Consider the following 19,983-nt stretch of genomic DNA (forward strand, 5'->3'; position numbering starts at 1 on the left):
ATTCCATTATGATGTCATAATGTAAAAATTCCATTATGATGGCATAATGCAAAATTCCATTATGATGTCATAATGTAAAATTCCATTATGATGTCATAATGTAAAATTCCATTATGATGTCATAATGCAACATTCCATTATGATGTCATAATGCAGCATTCCATTATGATGTCATAATGAAAAATTCCATTATGATGTCGTAATGCAACATTCCATTATGATGTCATAATGTAAAATTCCATTATGATGTCGTAATGCAACATTCCATTATGATGTCATAATGTAAAATTCCATTATGATGTCATAATGCAACATTCCATTATGATGTCATAATGTAAAATTCCATTATGATGTCATAATGCAACATTCCATTATGATGTCATAATGTAAAATTCCATTATGATGTCATAATGCAACATTCCATTAAGATTTCATAATGCAACATTCCATTATGATGTCATAATGCAAAATCCCATTATGATGTCATAATGCAAAATTCCATTATGATGTCATAATGTAAAAATTCCATTACAATGTCATAATGCAAAATTCCATTATGATGTCATAATGTAAAATTCCATTATGATGTCATAATGCAAAATTCCATTATGATGTCATAATGTAAAATTCCATTATGATGTCATAATGCAACATTCCATTATGATGTCATAATGTAAAATTCCATTACGATGTCATAATGTAACATTCCATTATGATGTCATAATGCAAAATTCCATTATGATGTCATAATGTGACATTCCATTATGATGTCATAATGTAACATTCCATTATGATGTCATAATGCAAAATTCCATTATGATGTCATAATGTAAAATTCCATTATGATGTCATAATGTAAAAATTCCATTATGATGTCATAATGTAAAAATTTTATTATGATATCATAATGCAAAATTCCATTATGATGTCATAATGTAAAATTCCATTATGATGTCATAATGTAAAATTCCATTATGATGTCATAATGCAAAATTCCATTATGATGTCATAATGTAAAAATTCCATTATGATGGCATAATGCAAAATTCCATTATGATGTCATAATGTAAAATTCCATTATGATGTCATAATGTAAAATTCCATTATGATGTCATAATGCAACATTCCATTATGATGTCATAGTGCAAAATTCCATTATCATGTCATAATGCAACATTCCATTATGATGTCATAATGCAAAATTCCATTATGATGTCATAATGCAACATTCCATTATGATGTCATAATGCAACATTCCATTATGATGGCATAATGTAAAATTCCATTATGATGTAATAATGCAACATTCCATTATGATGTCATAATGTAAAAATTCCATTATGATGGCATAATGCAAAATTCCATTATGATGTCATAATGTAAAAATTCCATTATGATGGCATAATGCAAAATTCCATTATGATGTAATAATGTAAAATTCCATTATGATGTCATAATGTAAAATTCCATTATGATGTCATAATGCAAAATTCCATTATGATGTCATAATTAAAAATTCCATTATGATGTCATAATGCAACATTCCATTATGATGTCATAATGCAAAATTCCATTATGATGTCATAATGCAACATTCCATTATGATGGCATAATGTAAAATTCCATTATGATGTAATAATGCAACATTCCATTATGATGTCATAATGTAAAATTCCATTATGATGTCATAATGCAACATTCCATTATGATGTCATAATGCAACATTCCATTGTGATGTCATAATGTAACATTCCATTATGATGTCATAATGTAACATTCCATTATGATGTCATAATGTAAAATTCCATTATGATGTCATAATGCGACATTCCATTATGATGTCATAATGCAAAATGCCATTATGATGTTATAATGCAAAATTCCATTATGATGTCATAATGTAAAAATTCCATTATGATGTCATAATGCAAAATTCCATTATGATGTCATAATGTAAAAATTCCATTATGATGTCATAATGCAAAATTCCATTATGATGTCATAATGTAAAATTCCATTATGATGTCATAATGCAACATTCCATTATGATGTCATAATGCAAAATTCCATTATGATGTCATAATGTAACATTCAATTAGGATGTCATAATGCAAAATTCCATAATGATGTCATAATGCAAAATTCCATTATGATGTCATAATTAGAGATGAGCGAACACGTTCGGCTCCGCCCCTTTTTCGCCCGAACACCGAACTTTGCGAACACTTCAGTGTTCGGGCGAAAAAGTTCGGGGGCCGCCGTGGCAGCGCGGGGGGGGTGCGGCGGGGAGTGGGGGGGAGGGGGAGAGAGAGAGGGCTCCCCCCTGTTCCCCGTTACTGCCGCCCGCGCCGCCGCGCATCTCCCCGCCCCCCGGCGGCACCCGGACACTTACGCGCGAACACTGCAGTGTTCGGAAAAGCCGGTGTCCGGGTGCGGATGTGTCCGTAACGGACACGTTCGCTCATCCCTAGTCATAATGTAAAATTCCATTATGATGTCATAATGTAAAAATTCCATTATGATGTCATAATGCAAAATTCCATTATGATGTCATAATGCAAAATTCCATTATGATGTCATAATGCAACATTCCATTATGATGTCATAATGCAAAATTCCATTATGATGTCATAATGCAACATTCCATTATGATGGCATAATGTAAAATTCCATTATGATGTAATAATGCAACATTCCATTATGATGTCATAATGTAAAATTCCATTATGATGTCATAATGCAACATTCCATTATGATGTCATAATGTAACATTCCATTATGATGTCATAATGCAAAATTCCATTATGATGTCATAATGTAAAAATATTATTATGATATCATAATGCAAAATTCCATTATGATGTCATAATGTAAAATTCCATTATGATGTCATAATGTAAAATTCCATTATGATGGCATAATGCAAAATTCCATTATGATGTCATAATGTAAAAATTACATTATGATGGCATAATGCAACATTCCATTATGATGTCATAATGTAACATTCCATTATGATGTCATAATTCAAAATTCCATTATGATGTCATAATGTAAAAATTTTATTATGATATAATGCAAAATTCCATTATGATGTCATAATGTAACATTCCATTATGATGTCATAATGCAAAATTCCATTATGATGTCATAATGTGACATTCCATTATGATGTCATAATGTAACATTCCATTATGATGTCATAATGCAAAATTCCATTATGATGTCATAATGTAAAATTCCATTATGATGTCATAATGTAAAAATTCCATTATGATGTCATAATGCAAAATTCCATTATGATGTCATAATGTAAAATTCCATTATGATGTCATAATGCAACATTCCATTATGATGTCATAATGCAAAATTCCATTATCATGTCATAATGCAACATTCCATTATGATGTCATAATGCAAAATTCCATTATGATGTCATAATGAAAAAATTTTATTATGATATCATAATGCAAAATTCCATTATGATGTCATAATGTAAAATTCCATTATGATGTCATAATGTAAAATTCCATTATGATGTCGTAATGCAACATTCCATTATGATGTCATAATGTAAAATTCCATTATGATGTCGTAATGCAACATTCCATTATGATGTCATAATGTAAAATTCCATTATGATGTCATAATGCAACATTCCATTATGATGTCATAATGTAAAATTCCATTATGATGTCATAATGCAACATTCCATTATGATGTCATAATGTAAAATTCCATTATAATGTCATAATGCAACATTCCATTATGATGTCATAATGCAACATTCCATTAAGATTTCATAATGCAACATTCCATTATGATGTCATAATGCAAAATCCCATTATGATGTCATAATGCAAAATTCCATTATGACGTCATAATGTAAAAATTCCATTACGATGTCATAATGCAAAATTCCATTATGATGTCATAATGTAAAAATTCCATTACAATGTCATAATGCAAAATTCCATTATGATGTCATAATGTAAAATTCCATTATGATGTCATAATGCAAAATTCCATTATGATGTCATAATGCAAAATTCCATTATGATGTCATAATGTAAAAATTTTATTATGATATCATAATGCAAAATTCCATTATGATGTCATAATGTAAAATTCCATTATGATGTCATAATGTAATATTCTATTATGATGTCATAATGCAAAATTCCATTATGATGTCATAATGTAAAAATTCCATTATGATGGCATAATGCAAAATTCCATTATGATGTCATAATGTAAAATTCCATTATGATGTCATAATGTAAAATTCCATTATGATGTCATAATGCAACATTCCATTATGATGTCATAATGAAAAAATCCATTATCATGTCATAATGCAACAGTCCATTATGATGTCATAATGCAAAATTCCATTATGATGTCATAATGTAAAAATTTTATTATGATATCATAATGCAAAATTCCATTATGATGTCATAATGTAAAATTCCATTATGATGTCATAATGTAAAATTCCATTATGATGTCATAATGCAAAATTCCATTATGATGTCATAATGTAAAAATTCCATTATGATGGCATAATGCAAAATTCCATTATGATGTCATAATGTAAAATTCCATTATGATGTCATAATGTAAAATTCCATTATGATGTCATAATGCAACATTCCATTATGATGTCATAATGCAGCATTCCATTATGATGTCATAATGTAAAATTCCATTATGATGTCGTAATGCAACATTCCATTATGATGTCATAATGTAAAATTCCATTATGATGTCGTAATGCAACATTCCATTATGATGTCATAATGTAAAATTCCATTATGATGTCATAATGCAACATTCCATTATGATGTCATAATGTAAAATTCCATTATGATGTCATAATGCAACATTCCATTATGATGTCATAATGTAAAATTCCATTATGATGTCATAATGCAACATTCCATTATGATGTCATAATGCAACATTCCATTAAGATTTCATAATGCAACATTCCATTATGATGTCATAATGCAAAATCCCATTATGATGTCATAATGCAAAATTCCATTATGACGTCATAATGTAAAAATTCCATTACGATGTCATAATGCAAAATTCCATTATGATGTCATAATGTAAAAATTCCATTACAATGTCATAATGCAAAATTCCATTATGATGTCATAATGTAAAATTCCATTTTGATGTCATAATGCAAAATTCCATTATGATGTCATAATGTAAAATTCCATTATGATGTCATAATGCAACATTCCATTATGATGTCATAATGTAAAATTCCATTACGATGTCATAATGTAACATTCCATTATGATGTCATAATGCAAAATTCCATTATGATGTCATAATGCAAAATTCCATTATGATGTCATAATGTGACATTCCATTATGATGTCATAATGTAACATTCCATTATGATGTCATAATGCAAAATTCCATTATGATGTCATAATGTAAAATTCCATTATGATGTCATAATGTAAAAATTCCATTATGATGTCATAATGCAAAATTCCATTATGATGTCATAATGCAAAATTCCATTATGATGTCATAATGCAACATTCCATTATGATGTCATAATGCAAAATTCCATTATGATGTCATAATGTAAAAATTTTATTATGATATCATAATGCAAAATTCCATTATGATGTCATAATGTAAAATTCCATTATGATGTCATAATGTAAAATTCCATTATGATGTCATAATGCAAAATTCCATTATGATGTCATAATGTAAAAATTCAATTATGATGGCATAATGCAAAATTCCATTATGATGTCATAATGTAAAAATACATTATGATGTCATAATGTAAAATTCCATTATGATGTCATAATGCAACATTCCATTATGATGTCATAATGCAAAATTCCATTATCATGTCATAATGCAACATTCCATTATGATGTCATAATGCAAAATTCCATTATGATGTCATAATGCAACATTCCATTATGATGGCATAATGTAAAATTCCATTATGATGTCATAATGCAACATTCCATTATGATGTCATAATGTAAAATTCCATTATGATGTCATAATGCAACATTCCATTATGATGTCATAATGCAACATTCCATTGTGATGTCATGAGGTAACATTCCATTATGATGTCATAATGTAACATTCCATTATGATGTCATAATGTAAAATTCCATTATGATGTCATAATGCGACATTCCATTATGATGTCATAATGCAAAATGCCATTATGATGTTATAATGCAAAATTCCATTATGATGTCATAATGTAAAAATTCCATTATGATGTCATAATGCAAAATTCCATTATGATGTCATAATGTAAAAATTCCATTATGATGTCATAATGCAAAATTCCATTATGATGTCATAATGTAAAATTCCATTATGATGTCATAATGCAACATTCCATTATGATGTCATAATGCAAAATTCCATTATGATGTCATAATGTAACATTCAATTAGGATGTCATAATGCAAAATTCCATAATGATGTCATAATGCAAAATTCCATTATGATGTCATAATGCAACATTCCATTATGATGTCATAATGTAACATTCCATTATGATGTCATAATGCAAAATTCCATTATGATGTCATAATTAGAGATGAGCGAACACGTTCGGCTCCGCCCCTTTTTCGCCCGAACACCGAACTTTGCGAACACTTCAGTGTTCGGGCGAAAAAGTTCGGGGGCTGCCGTGGCAGCGCGGGGGGGTGCGGCGGGGAGTGGGGGGGGGAGAGGGAGAGAGAGAGGGCTCCCCCCTGTTCCCCGCTACTGCCGCCCGCGCCGCCGCGCATCTCCCCGCCCCCCGGCGGCACCCGGACACTTACGCGCGAACACTGCAGTGTTCGGCAAAGCCGGTGTCCGGGTGCGGATGTGTCCGTAACGGACACGTTCGCTCATCCCTAGTCATAATGTAAAATTCCATTATGATATCATAATGTAAAAATATTATTATGATATCATAATGCAAAATTCCATTATGATGTCATAATGTAAAATTCCATTATGATGTCATAATGCAAAATTCCATTATGATGTCATAATGTAAAAATTACATTATGATGGCATAATGCAACATTCCATTATGATGTCATAATGTAACATTCCATTATGATGTCATAATTCAAAATTCCATTATGATGTCATAATGTAAAAATTTTATTATGATATAATGCAAAATTCCATTATGATGTCATAATGCAAAATTCCATTATGATGTCATAATGTGACATTCCATTATGATGTCATAATGTAACATTCCATTATGATGTCATAATGCAAAATTCCATTATGATGTCATAATGTAAAATTCCATTATGATGTCATAATGTAAAAATTCCATTATGATGTCATAATGCAAAATTCCATTATGATGTCATAATGCAACATTCCATTATGATGTCATAATGCAAAATTCCATTATGATGTCATAATGCAACGTTCCATTATGATGGCATAATGTAAAATTCCATTATGATGTAATAATGCAACATTCCATTATGATGTCATAATGTAAAATTCCATTATGATGTCATAATGCAACATTCCATTATGATGTCATAATGTAACATTCCATAATGATGTCATAATTCAAAATTCCATTATGATGTCATAATGTAAAAATTTTATTATATCATAATGCAAAATTCCATTATGATGTCATAATGTAAAATTCCATGATGATGTCATAATGTAAAGTTCCATTATGATGTCATAATGCAAAATTCCATTATGATGTCATAATGCAACATTCCATTATGATGTCATAATGCAAAATTCCATTATCATGTCATAATGCAACATTCCATTATGATGTCATAATGCAAAATTCCATTATGATGTTATAATGTAAAATTCCATTATGATGTCATAATGCAAAATTCCATTATGATGTCATAATGTAAAAATTACATTATGATGGCATAATGCAACATTCCATTATGATGTCATAATGCAACATTCCATTATGATGTCATAATTCAAAATTCCATTATGATGTCATAATGTAAAAATTTTATTATGATATAATGCAAAATTCCATTATGATGTCATAATGTAACATTCCATTATGATGTCATAATGCAAAATTCCATTATGATGTCATAATGTGACATTCCATTATGATGTCATAATGTAACATTCCATTATGATGTCATAATGCAAAATTCCATTATGATTGGCTCAACGATAGAAAGCAGAGGGTGGTAATAAATGGTTCGTACTCTGATTGGACCACAGTCGCTAGCGGGGTGCCACAGGGTTCAGTATTAGGCCCCACTCTGTTCAACATATTTATTAATGACTTGATAGAGGGGCTGCACAGCAAAATATCAATATTTGCAGATGACACAAAATTATACAATGTAATTAATGCAACGGAGGACAATATGTGGCTACAAACGGACCTGGATAAGCTGGGGGCTTGGGCAGAAAAATGGCAAATGAAGTTCAATGTTGAAAAATGTAAGACTATGCACATGGGCAAGAGGAACGGATGTCACGAATATTCACTTAATGGGGTACCACTAGGGAAAAGTGATATGGAAAAGGATCTGGGGGTATTAGTGGATAATAGACTAAACTGGAGTAACCAATGCCAGTCAGCCGCTGCAAAGGCAAATAAAGTCTTGGGGTGCATCAAAAGAGGAATAGGGGCGAAGGACGAGAACATCATCCTCCCACTATATAAGGCACTTGTCAGACCTCACATGGAATACTGCGTACAATTCTGGACACCGGTGCTCAGGAAAGATGTCACAGTGCTTGAGGGGGTTCAAAGAAGAGCGACTAAACTAATACATGGAATGACGGGACTGGAATACCCAGAGAGGCTATCCAAATTGGGACTATTTACTCTAGAAAAAAGAAGGTTAAGAGGCGACCAAATAACCATGTATAAGTACATGAGGGGACAACACATGGATCTCTCCCGCGATCTGTTTACACCCAGGACCTCGACGGTAACAAGAGGACATCCGCTACGATTAGAGGAAAGTAGGTTTCATCACCAACACAGAAAGGGGTTCTTTACTGTAAGAGCAGTTAGACTGTGGAACTCTCTACCGGAGGAAGTGGTGATGGCAAAATCCATAGAGGAGTTTAAAAGGGGACTTGATGTCTTTCTGGAGAAGAAGGATATTACAGGATATAAATATTAGGTTAAGTGCAATCCTGGAATATAGGCAGGTAGGAACTATTAGGGGTTGATCCAGGGAACAGTCTGATTGCCATTAGGGAGTCGGGAAGGAATTTTTTCCCCAAAAGGGCTAATTGACTTCTGGCCTTGGGGTTTTTTGCCTTCCTCTGGATCAACACAGTAGGATAGACAGGCTGGACTAGATGGACAATGTCTTCATTCGGCCTTACATACTATGTTACTATGTTACTATGATGTCATAATGTAAAATTCCATTATGATGTCATAATGTAAAAATTCCATTATGATGTCATAATGCAAAATTCCATTATGATGTCATAATGCAACATTCCATTATGATGTCATAATGCAAAATTCCATTATGATGTCATAATGCAACATTCCATTATGATGGCATAATGTAAAATTCCATTATGATGTAATAATGCAACATTCCATTATGATGTCATAATGTAAAATTCCATTATGATGTCATAATGCAACATTCCATTATGATGTCATAATGTAACATTCCATAATGATGTCATAATTCAAAATTCCATTATGATGTCATAATGTAAAAATTTTATTATGATATCATAATGCAAAATTCCATTATGATGTCATAATGTAAAATTCCATTATGATGTCATAATGTAAAGTTCCATTATGATGTCATAATGCAAAATTCCATTATGATGTCATAATGCAACATTCCATTATGATGTCATAATGCAAAATTCCATTATCATGTCATAATGCAACATTCCATTATGATGTCATAATGCAAAATTCCATTATGATGTCATAATGCAACATTCCATTATGATGGCATAATGTAAAATTCCATTATGATGTAATAATGCAACATTCCATTATGATGTCATAATGTAAAAATTCCATTACGATGTCATAATGTAAAAATTCCATCACAATGTCATAATGCAAAATTCCATTATGATGTCATAATGTAAAATTCCATTATGATCTCATAATGCAAAATTCCATTATGATGTCATAATGCAAAAATTCCATTATGATGTCATAATGCAAAATTCCATTATGATGTCATAATGTAAAATTCCATTACGATGTCATAATGTAACATTCCATAATGATGTCATAATGCAAAATTCCATTATGATGTCATAATGTGACATTCCATTATGATGTCATAATGTAACATTCCATTATGATGTCATAATGCAAAATTCCATTATGATGTCAGAATGTAAAATTCCATTATGATGTCACAATGTAAAAATTCCATTATGATGTCATAATGCAAAATTCCATTATGATGTCATAATGCAAAATTCCATTATGATGTCATAATGCAACATTCCATTATGATGTCATAATGCAAAATTCCATTATGATGTCATAATGCAAAATTCCATTATGATGTCATAATGCAACATTCCATTATGATGTCATAATGCAAAATTCCATTATGATGTCATAATGCAACATTCCATTATGATGGCATAATGTAAAATTCCATTATGATGTCATAATGCAAAATTCCATTATGATGTCATAATGCAACATTCCATTATGATGTCATAATGTAAAATTCCATTATGATGTCATAATGCAACATTCCATTATGATGTCATAATGTAAAATTCCATTATGATGTCATAATGCAAAATTCCATTATGATGTCATAATGTAAAAATTCCATTACGATGTCATAATGTAAAAATTCCATTACAATGTCATAATGCAAAATTCCATTATGATGTCATAATGTAAAATTCCATTATGATCTCATAATGCAAAATTCCATTATGATGTCATAATGCAAAAATTCCATTATGATGTCATAATGCAAAATTCCATTATGATGTCATAATGTAAAATTCCATTACGATGTCATAATGTAACATTCCATAATGATGTCATAATGCAAAATTCCATTATGATGTCATAATGTGACATTCCATTATGATGTCATAATGTAACATTCCATTATGATGTCATAATGCAAAATTCCATTATGATGTCAGAATGTAAAATTCCATTATGATGTCACAATGTAAAAATTCCATTATGATGTCATAATGCAAAATTCCATTATGATGTCATAATGCAAAATTCCATTATGATGTCATAATGCAACATTCCATTATGATGTCATAATGCAAAATTCCATTATGATGTCATAATGCAACATTCCATTATGATGGCATAATGTAAAATTCCATTATGATGCAATAATGCAACATTCCATTATGATGTCATAATGCAACATTCCATTATGATGTCATAATGCAAAATTCCATTATGATGTCATAATGCAACATTCCATTATGATGTCATAATGCAAAATTCCATTATGATGTCATAATGCAACATTCCATTATGATGGCATAATGTAAAATTCCATTATGATGTCATAATGCAAAATTCCATTATGATGTCATAATGCAACATTCCATTATGATGTCATAATGTAAAATTCCATTATGATGTCATAATGCAACATTCCATTATGATGTCATAATGTAAAATTCCATTATGATGTCATAATGCAAAATTCCATTATGATGTCATAATGTAAAAATTCCATTACGATGTCATAATGCAAAATTCCATTATGATGTCATAATGTAAAAATTCCATTACAATGTCATAATGCAAAATTCCATTATGATGTCATAATGTAAAATTCCATTACGATGTCATAATGCAAAATTCCATTATGATGTCATAATGTAAAATTCCATTATGATGTCATAATGCAAAATTCCATTATGATGTCATAATGTAAAATTCCATTACGATGTCATAATGCAAAATTCCATTATGATGTCATAATGTAAAATTCCATTACGATGTCATAATGTAACATTCCATTATGATGTCATAATGCAAAATTCCATTATGATGTCATAATGCAAAATTCCATTATGATGTCATAATGCAACATTCCATTATGATGGCATAATGTAAAATTCCATTATGATGTCATAATGCAAAATTCCATTATGATGTCATAATGCAAAATTCCATTATGATGTCATAATGCAACATTCCATTATGATGTCATAATGCAAAATTCCATTATGATGTCATAATGCAACATTCCATTATGATGGCATAATGTAAAATTCCATTATGATGTAATAATGCAACATTCCATTATGATTTCATAATGTAAAATTCCATTATGATGTCATAATGCAACATTCCATTATGATGTCATAATGTAACATTCCATTATGATGTCATAATTCAAAATTCCATTATGATGTCATAATGTAAAATTTTATTATGATATCATAATGCAAAATTCCATTATGATGTCATAATGTAAAATTCCATTATGATGTCATAATGTAAAATTCCATTATGATGTCATAATGTAAAAATTCCATTATGATGGCATAATGCAAAATTCCATTATGATGTCATAATGTAAAATTCCATTATGATGTCATAATGTAAAATTCCATTATGATGTCATAATGCAACATTCCATTATGATGTCATAATGTAAAATTCCATTATGATGTCGTAATGCAACATTCCATTATGATGTCATAATGTAAAATTCCATTATGATGTCGTAATGCAACATTCCATTATGATGTCATAATGTAAAATTCCATTATGATGTCATAATGCAACATTCCATTATGATGTCATAATGTAAAATTCCATTATGATCTCATAATGCAAAATTCCATTATGATGTCATAATGCAAAAATTCCATTATGATGTCATAATGCAAAATTCCATTATGATGTCATAATGTAAAATTCCATTACGATGTCATAATGTAACATTCCATAATGATGTCATAATGCAAAATTCCATTATGATGTCATAATGTGACATTCCATTATGATGTCATAATGTAACATTCCATTATGATGTCATAATGCAAAATTCCATTATGATGTCAGAATGTAAAATTCCATTATGATGTCACAATGTAAAAATTCCATTATGATGTCATAATGCAAAATTCCATTATGATGTCATAATGCAAAATTCCATTATGATGTCATAATGCAACATTCCATTATGATGTCATAATGCAAAATTCCATTATGATGTCATAATGCAACATTCCATTATGATGGCATAATGTAAAATTCCATTATGATGTAATAATGCAACATTCCATTATGATGTCATAATGCAACATTCCATTATGATGTCATAATGCAAAATTCCATTATGATGTCATAATGCAACATTCCATTATGATGTCATAATGCAAAATTCCATTATGATGTCATAATGCAACATTCCATTATGATGGCATAATGTAAAATTCCATTATGATGTCATAATGCAAAATTCCATTATGATGTCATAATGCAAAATTCCATTATGATGTCATAATGCAACATTCCATTATGATGTCATAATGCAAAATTCCATTATGATGTCATAATGCAACATTCCATTATGATGGCATAATGTAAAATTCCATTATGATGTAATAATGCAACATTCCATTATGATGTCATAATGTAAAATTCCATTATGATGTCATAATGCAACATTCCATTATGATGTCATAATGTAACATTCCATTATGATGTCATAATGCAAAATTCCATTATGATGTCATAATGTAAAAATATTATTATGATATCATAATGCAAAATTCCATTATGATGTCATAATGTAAAATTCCATTATGATGTCATAATGTAAAGTTCCATTATGATGTCATAATGCAAAATTCCATTATGATGTCATAATGCAACATTCCATTATGATGTCATAATGCAAAATTCCATTATCATGTCATAATGCAACATTCCATTATGATGTCATAATGCAAAATTCCATTATGATGTCATAATGCAACATTCCATTATGAAGCCATAATGTAAAATTCCATTATGATGTAATAATGCAACATTCCATTATGATGTCATAATGTAAAAATTCCATTACGATGTCATAATATAAAAATTCCATTACAATGTCATAATGCAAAATTCCATTATGATGTCATAATGTAAAATTCCATTATGATCTCATAATGCAAAATTCCATTATGATCTCATAATGCAAAAATTCCATTATGATGTCATAATGCAAAATTCCATTATGATGTCATAATGTAAAATTCCATTACGATGTCATAATGTAACATTCCATAATGATGTCATAATGCAAAATTCCATTATGATGTCATAATGTGACATTCCATTATGATGTCATAAGGTAACATTCCATTATGAGGTCATAATGCAAAATTCCATTATGATGTCAGAATGTAAAATTCCGTTATGATGTCATAATGCAAAATTCCATTATGATGTCATAATGCAACATTCCATTATGATGTCATAATGCAAAATTCCATTATGATGTCATAATGCAACATTCCATTATGATGGCATAATGTAAAATTCCATTATGATGTAATAATGCAACATTCCATTATGATGTCATAATGCAACATTCCATTATGATGTCATAATGCAAAATTCCATTATGATGTCATAATGCAAAATTCCATTATGATGTCATAATGCAACATTCCATTATGATGGCATAATGTAAAATTCCATTATGATGTCATAATGCAAAATTCCATTATGATGTCATAATGCAAAATTCCATTATGATGTCATAATGCAACATTCCATTATGATGTCATAATGCAAAATTCCATTATGATGTCATAATGCAACATTCCATTATGATGGCATAATGTAAAATTCCATTATGATGTAATAATGCAACATTCCATTATGATGTCATAATGTAAAATTCCATTATGATGTCATAATGCAACATTCCATTATGATGTCATAATGTAACATTCCATTATGATGTCATAATGCAAAATTCCATTATGATGTCATAATGTAAAAATATTATTATGATATCATAATGCAAAATTCCATTATGATGTCATAATGTAAAATTCCATTATGATGTCATAATGCAAAATTCCATTATGATGTCATAATGTAAAAATTACATTATGATGGCATAATGCAACATTCCATTATGATGTCATAATGTAACATTCCATTATGATGTCATAATTCAAAATTCCATTATGATGTCATAATGTAAAAATTTTATTATGATATAATGCAAAATTCCATTATGATGTCATAATGTAACATTCCATTATGATGTCATAATGCAAAATTCCATTATGATGTCATAATGTGACATTCCATTATGATGTCATAATGTAACATTCCATTATGATGTCATAATGCAAAATTCCATTATGATGTCATAATGTAAAATTCCATTATGATGTCATAATGTAAAAATTCCATTATGATGTCATAATGCAAAATTCCATTATGATGTCATAATGCAACATTCCATTATGATGTCATAATGCAAAATTCCATTATGATGTCATAATGCAACATTCCATTATGATGGCATAATGTAAAATTCCATTATGATGTAATAATGCAACATTCCATTATGATGTCATAATGTAAAATTCCATTATGATGTCATAATGCAACATTCCATTATGATGTCATAATGTAATATTCCATAATGATGTCATAATTCAAAATTCCATTATGATGTCATAATGTAAAAATTTTAATATGATATCATAATGCAAAATTCCATTATGATGTCATAATGTAAAATTCCATTATGATGTCATAATGTAAAGTTCCATTATGATGTCATAATGCAAAATTCCATTATGATGTCATAATGCAACATTCCATTATGATGTCATAATGCAAAATTCCATTATCATGTCATAATGCAACATTCCATTATGATGTCATAATGCAAAATTCCATTATGATGTCATAATGCAACATTCCATTATGATGGCATAATGTAAAATTCCATTATGATGTAATAATGCAACATTCCATTATGATGTCATAATGTAAAAATTCCATTACGATGTCATAATGTAAAAATTCCATTACAATGTCATAATGCAAAATTCCATTATGATGTCATAATGTAAAATTCCATTATGATCTCATAATGCAAAATTCCATTATGATGTCATAATGCAAAAATTCCATTATGATGTCATAATGCAAAATTCCATTATGATGTCATAATGTAAAATTCCATTACGATGTCATAATGTAACATTCCATAATGATGTCATAATGCAAAATTCCATTATGATGTCATAATGTGACATTCCATTATGATGTCATAATGTAACATTCCATTATGATGTCATAATGCAAAATTCCATTATGATGTCATAATGCAACATTCCATTATGATGTCATAATGCAAAATTCCATTATGATGTCATAATGCAACATTCCATTATGATGTCATAATGCAAAATTCCATTATGATGTCATAATGCAACATTCCATTATGATGGCATAATGTAAAATTCCATTATGATGTCATAATGCAAAATTCCATTATGATGTCATAATGCAAAATTCCATTATGATGTCATAATGCAACATTCCATTATGATGGCATAATGTAAAATTCCATTATGATGTAATAATGCAACATTCCATTATGATGTCATAATGTAAAATTCCATTATGATGTCATAATGCAACATTCCATTATGATGTCATAATGTAACATTCCATTATGATGTCATAATTCAAAATTCCATTATGATGTCATAATGTAAAAATTTTATTATGATATCATAATGCAAAATTCCATTATGATGTCATAATGTAAAATTCCATTATGATGTCATAATGTAAAGTTCCATTATGATGTCATAATGCAAAATTCCATTATGATGTCATAATGCAACATTCCATTATGATGTCATAATGCAAAATTCCATTATCATGTCATAATGCAACATTCCATTATGATGTCATAATGCAAAATTCCATTATGATGTCATAATGCAACATTCCATTATGATGGCATAATGTAAAATTCCATTATGATGTAATAATGCAACATTCCATTATGATGTCATAATGTAAAAATTCCATTACGATGTCATAATGTAAAAATTCCATTACAATGTCATAATGCAAAATTCCATTATGATGTCATAATGTAAAATTCCATTATGATCTCATAATGCAAAATTCCATTATGATGTCATAATGCAAAAATTCCATTATGATGTCATAATGCAAAATTCCATTATGATGTCATAATGTAACATTCCATTATGATGTCATAATGTAACATTCCATTATGATGTCATAATGCAAAATTCCATTATGATGTCAGAATGTAAAATTCCATTATGATGTAATAATGCAACATTCCATTATGATGTCATAATGCAACATTCCATTATGATGTCATAATGCAACATTCCATTATGATGTCATAATGCAACATTCCATTATGATGTCATAATGCAAAATTCCATTATGATGTCATAATGCAACATTCCATTATGATGGCATAATGTAAAATTCCATTATGATGTCATAATGCAAAATTCCATTATGATGTCATAATGCAAAATTCCATTATGATGTCATAATGCAACATTCCATTATGATGTCATAATGCAAAATTCCATTATGATGTCATAATGCAACATTCCATTATGATGGCATAATGTAAAATTCCATTATGATGTAATAATGCAACATTCCATTATGATGTCATAATGTAAAATTCCATTATGATGTCATAATGCAACATTCCATTATGATGTCATAATGTAACATTCCATTATGATGTCATAATGCAAAATTCCATTATGATGTCATAATGTAAAAATATTATTATGATATCATAATGCAAAATTCCATTATGATGTCATAATGTAAAATTCCATTATGATGTCATAATGTAAAGTTCCATTATGATGTCATAATGCAAAATTCCATTATGATGTCATAATGCAACATTCCATTATGATGTCATAATGCAAAATTCCATTATCATGTCATAATGCAACATTCCATTATGATGTCATAATGCAAAATTCCATTATGATGTCATAATGCAACATTCCATTATGATGGCATAATGTAAAATTCCATTATGATGTAATAATGCAACATTCCATTATGATGTCATAATGTAAAAATTCCATTACGATGTCATAATGTAAAAATTCCATTACAATGTCATAATGCAAAATTCCATTATGATGTCATAATGTAAAATTCCATTATGATCTCATAATGCAAAATTCCATTATGATGTCATAATGCAAAAATTCCGTTATGATGTCATAATGCAAAATTCCATTATGATGTCATAATGTAAAATTCCATTATGATGTCATAATGTAAAATTCCATTACAATGTCATAATGTAACATTCCATAATGATGTCATAATGCAAAATTCCATTATGATGTCAGAATGTAAAATTCCATTATGATGTCACAATGTAAAAATTCCATTATGATGTCATAATGCAAAATTCCATTATGATGTCATAATGCAAAATTCCATTATGATGTCATAATGCAACATTCCATTATGATGTCATAATGCAAAATTCCATTATGATGTCATAATGCAACATTCCATTATGATGGCATAATGTAAAATTCCATTATGATGTAATAATGCAACATTCCATTATGATGTCATAATGCAACATTCCATTATGATGTCATAATGCAAAATTCCATTATGATGTCATAATGCAACATTCCATTATGATGGCATAATGCAAAATTCCATTATGATGTCATAATGCAACATTCCATTATGATGGCATAATGTAAAATTCCATTATGATGTCATAATGCAAAATTCCATTATGATGTCATAATGCAAAATTCCATTATGATGTCATAATGCAACATTCCATTATGATGTCATAATGCAAAATTCCATTATGATGTCATAATGCAACATTCCATTATGATGGCATAATGTAAAATTCCATTATGATGTAATAATGCAACATTCCATTATGATGTCATAATGTAAAATTCCATTATGATGTCATAATGCAACATTCCATTATGATGTCATAATGTAACATTCCATTATGATGTCATAATGCAAAATTCCATTATGATGTCATAATGTAAAAATTTTATTATGATATCATAATGCAAAATTCCATTATGATGTCATAATGTAAAATTCCATTATGATGTCATAATGTAAAATTCCATTATGATGTCATAATGCAAAATTCCATTATGATGTCATAATGCAACATTCCATTATGATGTCATAATGCAAAATTCCATTATCATGTCATAATGCAACATTCCATTATGATGTCATAATGCAAAATTCCATTATGATGTCATAATGCAACATTCCATTATGATGGCATAATGTAAAATTCCATTATGATGTAATAATGCAACATTCCATTATGATGTCATAATGTAAAAATTCCATTATGATGGCATAATGCAAAATTCCATTATGATGTCATAATGTAAAATTCCATTATGATGTCATAATGTAAAATTCCATTATGATGTCATAATGCAAAATTCCATTATGATGTCATAATGCAAAATTCCATTATGATGTCATAATGCAACATTCCATTATGATGTCATAATGCAAAATTCCATTATGATGTCATAATGCAACATTCCATTATGATGGCATAATGTAAAATTCCATTATGATGTAATAATGCAACATTCCATTATGATGTCATAATGTAAAATTCCATTATGATGTCATAATGCAACATTCCATTATGATGTCATAATGCAACATTCCATTATGATGTCATAATTCAAAATTCCATTATGATGTCATAATGTAAAAATTTTATTATGATATCATAATGCAAAATTCCATTATGATGTCATAATGTAAAATTCCATTATGATGTCATAATGTAAAATTCCATTATGATGTCATAATGCAAAATTCCATTATGATGTCATAATGTAAAAATTCCATTATGATGGCATAATGCAAAATTCCATTATGATGTCATAATGTAAAATTCC

This window comes from Eleutherodactylus coqui, chromosome 6 (assembly GCF_035609145.1).
Source record: "Eleutherodactylus coqui strain aEleCoq1 chromosome 6, aEleCoq1.hap1, whole genome shotgun sequence".
Lineage (NCBI taxonomy): Eukaryota > Metazoa > Chordata > Amphibia > Anura > Eleutherodactylidae > Eleutherodactylus > Eleutherodactylus coqui.